Source organism: Myotis lucifugus, unplaced genomic scaffold (assembly GCF_000147115.1).
Source record: "Myotis lucifugus unplaced genomic scaffold, Myoluc2.0 scaffold_196, whole genome shotgun sequence".
NCBI lineage: Eukaryota > Metazoa > Chordata > Mammalia > Chiroptera > Vespertilionidae > Myotis > Myotis lucifugus.
The window spans coordinates 2,097,072-2,112,512 of record NW_005871244.1 but is presented as its reverse complement, the minus strand read 5'-3'; the positions used below and the strand labels follow the sequence as shown (position 1 = coordinate 2,112,512).

Sequence of the window (15,441 nt, the reverse complement as noted above, 5' to 3'; positions counted from 1 at the left end):
TGCCGTCTCATGCACACTATAAGTCTGGTCTCATACTCTCCCCTGATAATACAATGACTCTTATACATTTCATCATGCTACACAACTCATTAGTAATAAATGTATGAGTCACTTAGTATATGCTGGGCATTGGGTATTAAAACTGTGTATCTGATCTCAAGGAATATGCAATTCAGTAGGGAAGGCAGACAACTAAAAAAAGGAAATATTCATATAGAGGAGAAAAATGTCAGAATAGATGTAACTGTGGAACACAGAAAGACAAGCCCCCAAGCTAGTCTGCAGGGTTAAGGAAAGCTTCACAAAGAAGGTGACAGCAATAAGTATAGGAGTTTATCTGGCACAGGAGGATCAATATAATATTCCAAGCAGAGGGATAAGCATGAGCAAAAGAATGGGAGAAAAGGAGATCACACACTTTTGGGAACTGCAAGTTATTAAAGATGACTAGAGTACAGTTAGATAGGTGGGGCAGGAGGAGAGATTGATTGGCAGGGGTCAGACTGTGAAAAGTCTAGTATTCCTGCAGAAGAGTTTAGAGAGCTTTGGAGACTATCAAAATGTTTTAATCAAGAGAGGAATGCTATCTGATTTGTACATGAAGAAGTTTGCCCTGGCAGTAGTGTGGAGACTGAATTGGACAAAGTCAATTCTAATGCAAATCCTAATAAATTTTAGAATCCAGAAAAATACACTTAGTAAAAGTAAACAGCAAAATAATTAAGAAAGTTATACAAAGGGCCAATGAGGGTCAAGAAGGGCAGGCACTGATAAAATAAGCCCATTGTTAAACTCATGGTTAATCGGTCAATTTTATAATGGTTAATTTTGTGTTGATTTGACTGGGCCACAAGGTGCCCAGACATTTGATCAAACACTATTGTGGGTGTGTTTGTGAGGGTATTTCTGGTTAAAATTAACATTTGAAGTAATAGATTTAGTAAAGCAGATTGCCCTCCCTAATGTGGGTGGACCTCATCTAATATCTCATCTAATTTGAGAAGGCCTGAATTTGACCCTTCCATGAATGAGAACAAACTCCTCCTGCCTGGCATTTGAGCTGGGACATAGGTCTTTCCCTGCCTTTGGATTCAAATTGAAAAAATAAACACTTTTTAGGTTTGATCCTGCTGGCTCTCAGTCTAGAATTACACCATTAGCTCTCCTGGTTCTCAGACCTTAGGACTCAGATTGGAAATACACAGTAAGTTCTCCTGGGTCTCCAGGTTATCAACTACAGATCTTGGGATTTAGCAGCCTCAAAAATCATGTGAGGCAGTTCCTTATAATAAATTGTATTATATAAAAATATAAACTATGTAAAATTATATATATATATATATATATATATATATAATTTTAAATATACTAGTATACTAGAGGCCCAGTGCACGACATTCATGCACTCCAGGGGGGGGGGGGGTCCCTCAGCCTGGCCTGCACCCTTTAGCAATAGTGAGCCCTTGGGGGATGTCTGACTGATCACTCCCTTGGGGAGCCAGCCTAAGCCACAGTCCAACATCCTTAGTAGCGCTGCCTCGGAGGCGGGAGAGGCTCCCGTCACCACCACTGCACTTGCCAGCCATCAGCCTGGCTTGTGGGTTGGAGTGCACTAACCACCAGGGGGCAGCTCCTGCATTGAGCATCTGCCCCTTGGTGGTCAGTGTGTGTCATAGCGACCGGTTGTTCCACCGTTCGGTTGATTTGCATATTACTCTTTTATTATATAAGACTAGAGCAGTGGTTCTCAACCTTCCTAATGCCGCGACCCTTTAATACAGTTCCTCATGTTGTGGTGACCCCCAACCATAAAATTATTTTCGTTGCTACTTCATAATTGTAATTTTGCTACTGTTATGAATCGTAATGTAAATATCTGATATGCAGGATGTATTTAGGCAACCACTGTGAAAGGGGTCATTCGACCCCCAAAGGGTTGCGACCCACAGGTTGAGAACCGCTGGACTAGAGGCTTGATGCATGAAATTTGTGCAAGAGTAGGCTTTCCTTCCCTCGGCTGCCAGCACCTGGCTTCCCTCTGGCACCCAGCACCCAGGCTTCCCTCACGGCTGTGGTCTCATCTGGGATGGTCATCTGGCAGGATGTCCCCAGCTCTAATTCGCTCATAATGCTTTTATTCTACTTAGAATAATATATACACACCTTGAGCAAAGGCGAGTGTTTATTACAGATACATCTTCATTTTCAAATTGAGCTATCAGCTGTTGAAGTGTGTATACATTTTTTTGGTGAGACCCTGTATATATCCTGTTGGATCTATCTCACTGAAGAATTCTGATTAATACAGATTTTGGTTCCTAAAAGAAGGATACTGATGTAACAACCTAAAAATGTGGAAGTGGATTTGGATTAGATGATGGGTTGAGGCTGGAAGAGTTTTGATGTACATTCTAGAAATATGGATGGTAAGGTGATTCTTGTGAGGGCTCAGACAGAAATGAGAACAGGTTGTGGAACTGTAGGAACACTATCCTTGTTACAAAGTGGCAATGAACTTTGTTCATTGTGTATTAGTGTTTTGTTAAAGGTAGAACTTGAGATGAAATTGGATATTTAGCAGAAAAAAAATTCTAAGAAAAGTATTGAAGATGCAGCTTGGGACCTCCTTACTTTTTTAGTAAAATGTGAGAGGAGAGAGATGAATTTAAGGGACCAGAACTGGGAAAATTTTCAGCCTATCCTTAATGAAAAAAAAGATAGATACCTTGTTCTGAAGAGAACACTAAGGGTGTGGCTGGACAATATTTGAAAAGGAGATCATGGGTGTGACTCATAAACTTGATCAGTCATCTCAGCAGAAGCTGGGAATAGAGATGGGCTTATACCAACAGAAACACTGCCAGATGGGACTAAAGAGGACAGAAAAATTGAGATGAAAGGAAGACCACCAGACTTCTTATATCCTATGGAGAAGGACCATAGAGTTCTTCAGCTGTGAACATGCACTATTCTTTCAGAAAGGGAAGAATGACTCTGAAGGTAATTCAGAAATCATCAGGGCTGTCTCCTCAGTTTCAGAGTGAGGCTGGCTCCTCAGTTTCAAAGGGCCACATGGCTCTTGACCAGAGCTGTGGGGACAGAGCTGCCTGGAATCTTGGGGGTGGGATTGCCACCCCTGTGGGCCCAGAAGGCAGGCATCTAGTCAAAGATTATTCTTGAGCCTTAACATGTAATATAATTTGCCCTACAATGTCTTGGACTTGCTTGGGACTCTTCACTCCTTTCTTCTTTCCTATTTATCCCTTGTGGAATGGGCATGTCTACCCTATGCCTTCCCAAGATTGTATTTTGAAAGCACCTAACTAGTCTGGTTTCACAGGTTCAACGGTAGAGAGGAATTTTTCCTCACGATGAACTAATAGCTTGTCTTACCCATACCTGATTTAGATTATATTTAGATGAAACTAAAGGGTGATGCTGGAATGAATTAAGGCTTTTTGGACTGTTGGGATGAAATGAATGCAATGAGGACATGAATTTTGTGGGGTCAGAGGCAGAATGCTATGGATTTAATTGTGTTTCCTCCCCCCACCACCCTGCCCCAATTCATATGTGAAAGCCTTAATTCCCCATATGACTGTATTGCAGATAGGATCTTTAAGGAGGTGATTAGGACTAAATGAGGTCATAAGGGTGGAGTCCTGATCTGATAGAACTGGTGTCTTTGGAAAAGAGGAAGAGTCACCAGAGAATTCTTTCTCTCCACTATGGGAGGACACAGTGAGAAGGCAGCTGTCTACAAGTCAGAAGGAGAGTTCTCACTAGAAATGAACTGTTCCAGAACTTTGCTCTTTGACTTTCAGCCAGCCTCTAGAATTGTGAGAAAAGAAATTTCTGTTGATTAAGCCACCCTATCTATGGTATTTTGTTATGGTAGACTGAGCAGACTAAAACACCCATAGATTCTGATTGCTGCATTGCTTGGGTTCAAGTCCCACCTTTATCACTTACTGAGTCTGGTGAACTTAAATAACTAGCTTGGCTTTCCTGTGCCTTAATAATCACCTCTAACATATAGTTCCATGTTTCTGCACAATTTTCATTTTAAATTTGCATATAGCCTTTACCCCATTGTTGAGTTTTAGATGTTTTCTTTAGTCTTACTATTATAAAAAAAATTCATGCCCTAGGCGGTTTGGCTCAGTGGATAAGAGCATCGGCCTGCGAACCAAAGGCCCCTGGGTTTGATTCCGGTCAAGGGCATATACCTTGATTGCAGGCTCCTCCTGGCCCTGGTCCTGGTCAGGGCTCATGCAGGAGGCAACCAATCGATGTGTTTCTCTCACATTGATGTTTCTCTCTGTCATTCCCTCTCTCTTCCACTTTCTCTAAAAGATCAATGGAAAAATATCCTCGGGTGAGGAGTAACAACAACAAAAATTCATACATATAGTTTTTTTTTCTATTGAATTTTTCTCTTAGGATTGACCCTCAGGAGCTAATCACTAGGTCAGAGAATATAAGTATTTTGATTACTTCTGATTCATATTGCCAAATTGCTTTCCAAAAGGACCAAACCATCATGGACTGATTTCATAGCTGTCAAATACTTCCTATTTATTATTTCACTTCACATTTCCTTTACTATTAGTGACTTTGAAATTTCCCCCATATGTTTATTTACTCTTTACATGTCCTCTTGGGTGAATTATATTCATGTTCTTAGTTTATTTTGCTAGTATATTCTTGATACCCCTATACATATAAGTATTAATATTTTTCTATTATATTTTATGTACATATTTCCTTAACTATTTATTCTTTACTTTTTATTTTGTTCCTTATCTCTTTACAGAACATTTTAAATATATAGTAAATCTTATTGAGCTGTCTTTGTAAATTTTCAAAAACTAAAAAAGAGATCAAGTCATACTCTATTAAAAAAATAAACACCTGAATAAGAGAAAGTTAAAATTATCCCAAAGAACATCTAAAAGAAATTCTAATCCCTTTTTTCAAAGTTTGTTATGATTGCGTTTTTATTGTTTATTCTTTACTTTTGCATACACCAGAAGATGTAAATCTAAATTTTCCTTTCCTAATTATTATATAACTAGGGGCCCAGTGCACAAACTCGTGCATGGGTGGGGCCCCTCTGGGTGGCCTGCGGGATAGGCAGAAACCCACAGTCCAATGCTGCCTGCAGCTCCGACCTGCTGCTCCTACTCATCCCGGCCCCACTGCACCTGCCTCGGGCTCACACCCAATCAGTCCCAACTGGGAGAGTCTCGTGCTGCTGCAGCAGCACTCACCAGCCATGAGCCCTGCATCTGGCACCCTCCCGAGGGAAGTGGCCTGTGGTATCAGGCTGAAACTGGCTCTCCGACATCCCTTGAGGGGTCCTGAATTGTGAGAGGGTACAGGCCAGGCTGAGGGACCCCACCAGTGCATGATTGGGCCAAGGAGGGACCGTGGGAGGGTTCCAGGGCATGTCTGGTCCATATCACTCAGTCCCCATCCTACTGGTTGGAGTGTCTGCCCCCTGGTGGTCAGTGCACGTCATAGCGACTGGTTGACCAGCCAACTGTCTGCCCCCTGGTGGTCAGTGTACATCATAGCGATCAGTTGAGCTGCCTTAGCATATCACTAGCATATTACACTTTGATTGGTTGAACAGTTGACCGGTCTCTGGATGACCAGACACTTAGCATATTAGACTTTTCTTATATAGGATTATTCTAATACCAATAATGAAATATTATTTTCACACCCTTATTGGTGTACTAGTGTACTTCTCACTTCATTATATAGGCAATAATAATAATTATTATTAATACAATAATAATAATTACTTATATTTATGTTATATTGATCTATATTTGGATAAGCACCAACACATTTACATTATTGTTACTTTATGAAAGGTTTTAATATCTTGTGGGGATCCTACCTCTCTCTGTTATTGTCCTGACTGCTCAGAACTTTCTTTGATATTACTCTGTATATTTTCTTGGTAATATTTTTGAAGTCATCCAGAAGAATAAAGACTGGAACATAGTTCTGGTGCTTTCTTCTATATCCTTCTTCTATGTGCTCAATAAACATTTGTGGAATGAATAAAAGGGTATAAAAGAAAGTATACAGCATGGTGTTTGGTTGCTGAGAGATACCAATGTAAAAGCAAGTTTGTCTGCTTGTCCCAAACCCCAGACACTTCCAAAAGCCATAGCTAGAGTGTGTACTAATATTTGACAAATTCTGTTTTGCTGTTGGAGAATTATTGTTTGCTTATGCACACAACTAATATTTATTGAGCACCTGTTATATCCCAAACATTGTTCTAGGCACGGGATAGAACAAATGAACAAAAAGGATCTATAAAATGCACAAATGAATATATTATATAAACCAAATAAGTAAATAAATACATATATAAAAATGTTACCTCAATAAATTTAATAAAAAAATAAAAACTAAAGAAACAGCAACAAGTATAGAATAAATACATAATGTAATATAAATAAGTATATAAGTATTAAGTTCTGGAGAGTGGCCACAGTGTTTGGAGAGGTTCAAGCCTTAGACTAATGAGAGGGCACAGTCTTCTCATGGCCATGTGCAAGTCCCAGCTTGGAGGGCAAAGCCCTCCCAGCACAATTATAGCCAAAAGCTATGGTTGTAAGCTTGAACCTATGGTCCAAACATGTAGTCCCATTTGACTGAGTGATGTGGGCTTAACAGAGTTTAGGTGCACGTAATTGAGTAGATTAGAAACCCATGAGAATGTTGTAAACATCTTGACCACACCCTTACTTTGCCTTGTGGAATCTGGCTATAAAATAAAGACATGGCTTGTAGTCCATGGTGCTGTCGCTAGCTCTCCATCAGAGAGGACAGCATCCCACCCAGACCCAGCTTTATTGTCTTGTCTGTCTTTTCTCAATCCTTCACCGCCCCCTCTCAGGCTCACCAAACCTGGCTGAGCTGGCTCGGCACACATGGCACCCAACGTGGGGCTGAGTATGCCATGGCCGTGCCGGCTGGCCACAATAAGTATAAAATATAACATCAAGTTGATAGAAATGCTCTAAAGTAAAATAAATTAGGCTGAGGACATAGGGAGTGATGGGTGGGGATAACATTAGAAAGGACAAAATAGGTTTCTCTAAAGAGGTGTCTTTGAACTAAGACCTGAACGATGAAAAGAGGCAGACATTGGAAGACCTGTGAGAAAAGCATTGTAGTCAGAGAGAACAGCAAGTGTAAATTATCTTAATCAGGAATAAATTCTATGTCCAATGAAGAAAAAGATAGCTATTGTGCTTTGCAGTGGTTCTCAACCTTGGCTGCACATTAGAATCACCTGGGAATCTTTTTAAAATCCTGATTTCTGGGCCTCATCCTCCGGAAATTCTGTTTCTTTGTTACTAATGTGTGGCCCCACCCCATAGCAAAGAAACAGAATTTTTGGAGGATGAGGCCCAGAAATCAGGATTTTAAAAAGATTACCAGGTGATTCTAATGTGCAGTCAAGGTTGAGAACCACTGGCCTAGAGTCTCATGGACAAGGGGGAAACTGGTTGCAGATGTTACTCAGGTCTGGGTTCCTCTTTGCCTCTAGTCCTGAGCTTCTCCCTTGATGGCAACCTTACTGGGCTCCAGTGAGAAAAGTCCTGTGAAAGTGTAGGCTTTTTCCCATGATCATAAACCATCCAAGTCACACTAAACGACAAGTGTCATGACTAGCTCTTTGAGGCTAACGTTTGCAAGCCAGCCTCTGGTGGGTTATTGGCTTGGAACTATCAGGCCTAGAATCACCAGTCTTTCCTGTACTCCAGGAGAAGTAGAATCTGGAGTTGCTATCTGGGAGGATTGGGTTTCCTCTCCCACACACAAATGTTCCTTTGAGCTTAGAAAGAAAAAAGTGGAACTAGTAGTAACTGTTTTGCACAAAGTGACTGGTTATCAGTAACTCATTATCTTTGAGAAATCAACTTTATATCTCAGGGTTGGTTTCCTCCCTATCAATAAAATGGAAGCCTCCCACACAAGAGCACCATGCAAAAAAGTAAAGATCTGCCTATAATGTAAAAAAAATTCAATGTAGTGTCTAAACACATTGTATTTGCACAGTGAAATTCCATTAGAACACAGCTCATTAGGACCTGCAGACCTACAAGTAATAATACATGGCATGGGCACACAGCCTCAGAATTTATAAATCACTTCAGCTCCCATTATTTAATTGATCTTTACTACAAATCTATGAGATAGAGAGCATTCACCTCTGTACTGGTCAGAAAAGTGTAGGTTATGCTAAGGTAACAACCCCAGAATTTTAGTGGCTTAAAACAATGAAAAAATATATATTTACTCATTCTACATGTTTATTGCTGATAAGTGGAGGACTCTGGTTCATGCCATGTTCACATAGAAACCTAGGCCAATGGAAGCACTACCATTTGGAATGTCCAGTAGTAGGGGAAAGAGAAGACAGAATCATGCAATCTCTTAAATGCTTCTACTTTAAAGTGACACACACCACTTCCACTCATATTTCATTGGTCAAGATGAGTCAATGGCCACATTTAACTTCAAGGGGGCAAAAATGTATAATATCCTTGTATGTCTGAAAGTAGAAAGGAACTGAATATTGGTGAACAGTAGTAATTTCTACTAAAGTCTCATTTTACAGCTGAGAAATCCAAAACTCAGAGGAATGACATGTTGATGGAAATTATTTGTATTGTGGACCAAGCTTGCAAAAAATGATTTTTAGCTGTCATTACTAAGAGAAAACATGCTTTCAGTTGAAAAACAGGTTCTCAGCAAAATAGAAACAGAGGCATGGATGCATGGAACAGACTGACAGCTGTCAGAGGGGAAGAGAGGGGGCTCTGGATGAAAGATGGTGAAGGGATTAGCCAGTAAACATATATACATAACACATAGACACAACAGTGTGGTGATAGCCAGAGGGAAAGGTGGTGAGGGTAGGTGGGGGGGGGGGGTAAAGGAGGGGATGGGGACTGAAAGAGACTTTGGGGTAGTGGGTGCACGATGCAGTGTGCAGATGATGTTTTATTGAGTTGTACATTTGAAACCTGTATGGTTTTTCAAACTAATAAATTCAATTAAAAAGAAATAAAATAAAATTTAAATAATATTCTACCAAAAAGAAAAGAAAAGGAAAATGTTCTCAGACTGAGAATATGAGAACTCAGGCTTTGGGTTCAGTCAATCCTAGGTTCAAACCCCAAATTATACCTCTTACTAACAGTGTACTTTAAGCAGGTGAGATCACTTCTCTGAGCCTTTATTTCCTCATCTATACAATGGGGATAAGGGATTAAATAGAAAACTTGCAGGATGATTGATGATTGGAGTTAATGTGAATAAAGTGCCTGAACCTTAACTCAGTTATTCTTATCCCAAATTTATCCCTCTTTCCTCTGCTAGGTATGCCAGAATATGGAAATGCTGTGGAACAATTCTTAGTCTGGTTCTTCTCTGGATTTCTATTTTCCACTGTGACATGTGAATCAATGAGAAGATAAGAAAGAATAGGGAAACTTGAGACAAGGAGAAAGGTCATTTTTACCATGAGTTCAGAAATGCTTTCTCTCTTTTGCAATGTCCTCTCCCATCTCCTTTGTCCAGTCAATCCTTTCTTGTCCTTTAAGACTTAGATAAATCCAATCATTTTTTTTCTGGCAAGTGTTCCCAGACTCCCTTATGCTGAATTTGATGCCTTTTCTCTGAACATCCACCCCCGATATCTTGTGCTGAGGTCTACGTCAGTACTCATCACAATCCCTTGTAAACTCTTGGCATATAGCAAGTGCATAATGAATATCTAAGGAATAAATAAGATCATTACATGGCATATAAGTACTTTCTTGATTTTTCTGTCTAGCCTTATTTATCCCTATCCATCTCCTTATCCTGCTACTCCAAAAATACTGTGCTGTTTATGGACCCTGGAATCCCTCAGAATCTCCAGGCCTCCATCTTTGCACATATTGCTTCCTCTGCATGGCATGCTCTCTTACCACCTTTTAAACAATCATCTTTTAGCAGAGTCTAGGGACCTGGTAGTTTGGGACATAGGCTCTGAAGCCAGGCAGGCTGAGTTTAAATTTAACTCTGGTTATTAGCTGTGTCATCAGGAAAATTATCGAAATTCTCTGGGTCTCTGCTTCCCCATCTACAAAATAGGGCTAATAAAAGTACCTACCTAATAGACTTGTTATGGAGATTATGTGAGTTAATTCATTTAAATTGTTCACAAGCATATCTGGTACACAGTAACCTATACAGTATATAAGTGTTTGCTGTTATCATTTAAATCCAAGCACAAATACTACCTCCTTTATCTAAGCTGGGATCACAAATGGCTAGCTTGCATGCTATATTTTATTAGGACCACATGGTACATTTACATTTTTTACATTAAAATGCCTTCCAGTTTAGTATAATCTTCAGCACTCCCTGAATTCACCTGTTTGTTTCATTTGCCTGGTACTGGAAGCATTGGGTTTGCAATTTTGAGTGAGCATATCTCTTTTCTGAACCCCTTCAGACAGAGTCCCACAGGCTCTGCACATCTTTGTTAAAGCAGTTCTACAGACTGTGGATTGTTTTCTTGTCTGAGTCTTCACTCCACTGTGAACTCCTTTACTAGTAGTATAGGGATGGTGATCTCAGTATTGCTAGCATCTAGAATGGTGCCTTACACAAAGAAGAGCTCAATAAATACTTGTTGAATGACTTGTTAGATGGGTGAAAAAAAATGAATAGTTTGGGTAGTCCTAGCCCCTATTGTCAATTAAGAAAGGCCTTTGGAGAGAGCTACAGGGCTTCTTTGCAGGCAAGCTTAAACTTTAAAAACCATCCACACAGAGCTTTCTGGTCCTGGCTGGGAAATTTAAAAAGCTCTCTTTAACCCCTTTCCTCCGAGGCCACATCTTCTTTGACAGTCATTAATGGGATCAAACTAATGGGACCTAACTACAAAGGCAAAAGGAGCAAAACACAGCATGACTCCCTTTGCCTTTGTAAGTAATTTGAACATTATTAGGATAAGAGCTGAACTCTCCTAAAATGAAAAGACATGCAAGGTTTTTTGGGTTTTTTTGATGATAAGAAGCTCAGGGTTTACACAAAATTGTTCCCAAACAACATTCCATCATTCCATCTTTAGAAGTGATGAGTTATTTTTTCCAAGTTAAGAAAGTGTGTGGGGAAGTCTATATGTCACATGGTTAGGACCTTAAGCTGTGAGACCCAGGGCACAGATTTAAGGACAAGGCAGGCTTCTTGGATTTATTATACTCTGTGTTTGGAAAATGCACCTTCAAATAGGTGGACATAGATTTAGGCGTAGATATCACGCTTTCCTAGTGGTAATAGTGTAATCCACTAGAAGGATCCCTGGATTTGGAAGCAGACAAAGCTCAGTTGGAGCCTATGGCAAACAGATGTTAAGTTGGCAACCATAATATCCACTTTCTGGCATTCATGCTCTTGTGTAATCCCTTCCTCTTAAGTAGGAGTGTAACCTATGACTTGCTCCTTACCAATAGTATATTGCAAAGACGATGGCATGTCACTCTCACTTTTACATTCTGTTATATATGACACCATCTTGCTAGAAGACTCACTCTTTCTCCCCTTGCTGGCTTTGAGGAACAAGCTGCCATGAATCCTATAACCACAAGGAGTTGAATCCTGCTGACAACCACATGAATGGGGAAGCAGAACACTCTTCATTCGAGCCACCAGATGAGAACCCAGCCCTGGATGACTCCTTGGTTGTGGTTTTACAAGACCCTAGTAAGCCATGCCCAGATTTCAACAAAAGAAATTGTAAGATAAATGTATGTTGTTTTACTAGTAAGCTGCTGAATTTGTGGTAATTTGTTACACAGCATAGAAAACTAATACAGAGTCCTGGCTCCACCACTCACTTGCTGTGTGACTGTGGGCTTGTGCCTTGATTTGTTCATCTGTAAAATAGGAAATCTTGACCGTGCAAATGCTTCTTCTCTGCCTCCTTTTCAGAGGTACTTTAGAATTCAATGAATATACTAGTATGAGTTCTTTGTAAATCATAGAGAATTATCCAAATGTGAGGAATGATGGTTATATTTCTTCTTATACTACCCAGGGACTATCAGCTCAAACAGGTGATCTAGAAAAAAAGTGAAGATGGGAAACATACAATGGAAGAACTACAGTGGCCTTAAGACTGACACTGGTTTTTTTGGCCCAAGTTCTAATATATTTTATAAAAAACAATCCCTGAGGGCAGATTGAAACATCTCAAGCTGTTTGGAAGACTTACTAGCTAGATCCTTAAGGTGTCTTGCTCCTTTGGCCTCAGACTACCCAGCACCCAGTGCAATGTCACACACCTTTTCTTTCCACCTACCCCACTCCCAAACTCTCCCTTTACAGAATTCAGCATCAAAGGACATTGTCCAGTAGCCTTATTACTCCTGGGTCACTGCCTGAGGCCATAGGAATTATATGGGGACATGATGACCTGTAGCTCTTACCTGGTGGAGCAGAAGGCTGCTGACAACTGAGGAAGGGAGGAGTTTCTTTCAAAACAGATAAGAAGTTAATATGGTCACTCACAGCTATTTAATCTTGTGAACCTAAGCTAAAGAAAAAAGATTTGCTGCATGCTGGGGGCACTAGACTGAATGTAAAGGTTGATTACCCAGCCTTCTCTTCCTTTAAATAGTAGTCATATAGGGGTTAGTCACTTACCTCTTCAGAGACCCTGCTACAATCCCATTCTGCTACATAGCATGGCATAGTGCACGGCATTCAAGGCCCTGCATGATCTGGCCCCTGCTTACCTCTTCTTGTGCCTCCATCCAGGCAGCCTCTAGTTCCGTGACGGCGAACCTATGGCACGCGTGTCAGAGGTGACATGCGAACTCATTTTTTTGGTTGATTTTTCTTTGTTAAATGGCATTTAAATATATAAAATAAATATCAAAAATATAAATCTTTTTCTTACTATGGTTGCAAATATCAAAAAATTTCTATATGTGACACGGCACCAGAGTTAACACATTGTATGCGGGCCGTTTTTGCTAATTTTTTGCCCAAATGGCAACGTTCAGTAAAATTACGATAACTTATAGTTTTACATATTTTTTTTCAATGAAACTTTTTGTGATTTACTATAAAATGTATACTGAATTATTTTTCTTAAATTTTAAACAGACAAATACTGGAAAACTCACTGGAAATTGTGTTTACCAGTCAACGTAAAACGTATAAATACGTTTCCCGCATCCAATGTGTTAAGTTAGGGTTTTTCAAAATGCTGACATGCCGAGCTCAAAAGGTTCGCCATCACTGCTGTAGTTCTTCCTCAAACACTGGTTTAGGGCCTTTTCTTAGCCATTGGCATTCTATTATTGAACAAATCTATACTAATAAAAGGGTAATATGCTAATCAGACCAGACATCTTCCAGACGTCCTTCCAGACAAAGCCACAGTGGCAGGGGCCTAGGCAGAGGCGGTTAGAGGCGGTCAGGCTGGCAGGGGGGAGCAGTTAGGGGGCGATCAGGCCAGCAGGGGAGGGCAGTTAGGGGGTGATCAGGCCAGCAGGGGAGGGCAGTTAGGGGTGATCAGGTCGGCAGGTAGAGGTGGTTAGGGGTGATCAGGCAGGCAGGCAGGTGAGCAGATGGGAGCCAGCAGTCTCAGATTGCGAGAGGGATGTTTGACATCCCCTGAGGGGTCCTGGATTGGAGAGGGTGCAGGCCAGGCTAAAGGACCCGCCCCCCTGTGCACGAATTTTGTGCACCGGGCCTCTAGTAAAGTAATAATAATATAAATAATAGTAATAATAATTATTATAGTAGCAGCATCTAACACATTATGTGCTGTGTACCTTTCTAAGTTTATTTCACATATTAATGCATTCATTCATCACTATGACAATTATATTAGGTATGTACTGATATTATCATCTCCATGTTATGAATGATGATATCAAGATTCAGGTCCTACTGATAATATGTAGTAGTGTTGTGATTTGAACCTAATTACATTGAGCATGAAAGGTGTGCTCTTAATCATCATGCTGTTTTACTTTTTGTGTACTTGTCTATTTCCCCTACTAGCCTGTGTTCCTTATGGGCAGCAATTTTGTGCCCAGTGCTTGGCACATAGCAGTGATTAGTAATGCTTATTGGATGAGTGCATAAATGAATACATAGTGAAAAGAACACATAGTTTGGAGTCAAAAAGCCTAGTGTCCAGCCTAGTATCTATCATTTAACAATTGTTTTGGTTTTGAGAAAATGAGTTGACCTTTCAACCCTTTAAGTCTGGATAGCATAGTGTTACGCATGTGGGCTCTGGAACCAGGCTGCCCATGTTCAAAATAAGGCACCACTACTTACTGACCCTGTAACCTTGGGCAAGTCCCTATCCTTTCTGGCTTTCAGTTTCCTAATATTTAAAATTAGGATAATTGTAATAACTAGGTCGCGAGTTTGTTGTAAGGAAAATAAGAGTTAATACATACACAGTGCTTAGAACACTCTAGATATAGTAAATGTTTGATGAATGTTAGTCATTAATGTTATTATCATGTTTTAGTATTTTCACATACAAAACTGGGGATAAGAATATTTATCTCACCAGGTTGTCACGAGGATCAAATGAGGCAACAGATGTGGACCTGCTTTGTCATCTTAACAACACAGTGTAGATGCTAAAATTAAACTTAGAAAATATCCCAAGCCATTTGTTCAAACCTTGAAGCTCAGATTCCGTGTAGCTAAGATTATTTTAAAAAATATATATTTTCATTGATTTTAGAGAGGAAGGGAGAGGGAGAGAGAGATAGAAACATCAATAATGAAAGAGAATCATTGATTGGCTGCCTCCTGCACGCCCCCTACTGGGGATCGAGCCTGCAACCCAGGCATGTGCCCTGACCAGAAATCGAAAGTTTCCTCCTGGTTCATAGGTGGACGCTCAACCACTGAACCACGCTGGCTGGGCTTAGCTTTACACTCAAGGGTGGGGTGAGTGGCACCCCTCCAAAAGGTTGGAGAAGGCTACTCGGGTTGACCCTGCCAGTGCTAAAAGGCCCACAACTCCTAGATTGTGTATGAGTGTGGTGTTATATAAATAGACTAGAGGCCCAGTGCACGAAATTTGTGTAAAGGTAGGGTCCCTAGGCCTGGCTGGCGATCAGGGTTGATCGGGAGCTTCCTTCTGGCTGCCTGCCGGGGCATTCCTTTCCTGGCTGTCAGCTGCGGGCTGGAGCCTTCCTTCATTCTGCGCCATCCCCTGGTAGTCAGCACACGTCATAGTGAGAGATCAAACTCCTCGTCTCCCGGTCGAACTCCCGAGGGGACACTTTGCATATTAGCCTTTTATATACATAGATGTCTACCTTCCCTTATGTGGGCTATAGGCTACAAAGTTTGTTGGATATCTGG

The 15,441-nt window shown here is 40.6% G+C and overlaps 1 long non-coding RNA gene across 1 annotated transcript in view; it reads left to right on the top strand.

The window, feature by feature from the left end:
- Positions 1-2,814: 2,814 nt before the first annotated feature.
- LOC102438437 overlaps positions 2,815-15,441 on the top strand; it is a 51,901-nt gene continuing 39,274 nt past the window's right edge. Inside the window, exon 1 of the long non-coding RNA XR_002831276.1 lies at positions 2,815-3,000. This is a non-coding gene — a long non-coding RNA (uncharacterized LOC102438437). The remainder of the gene's footprint in view (positions 3,001-15,441) is intronic.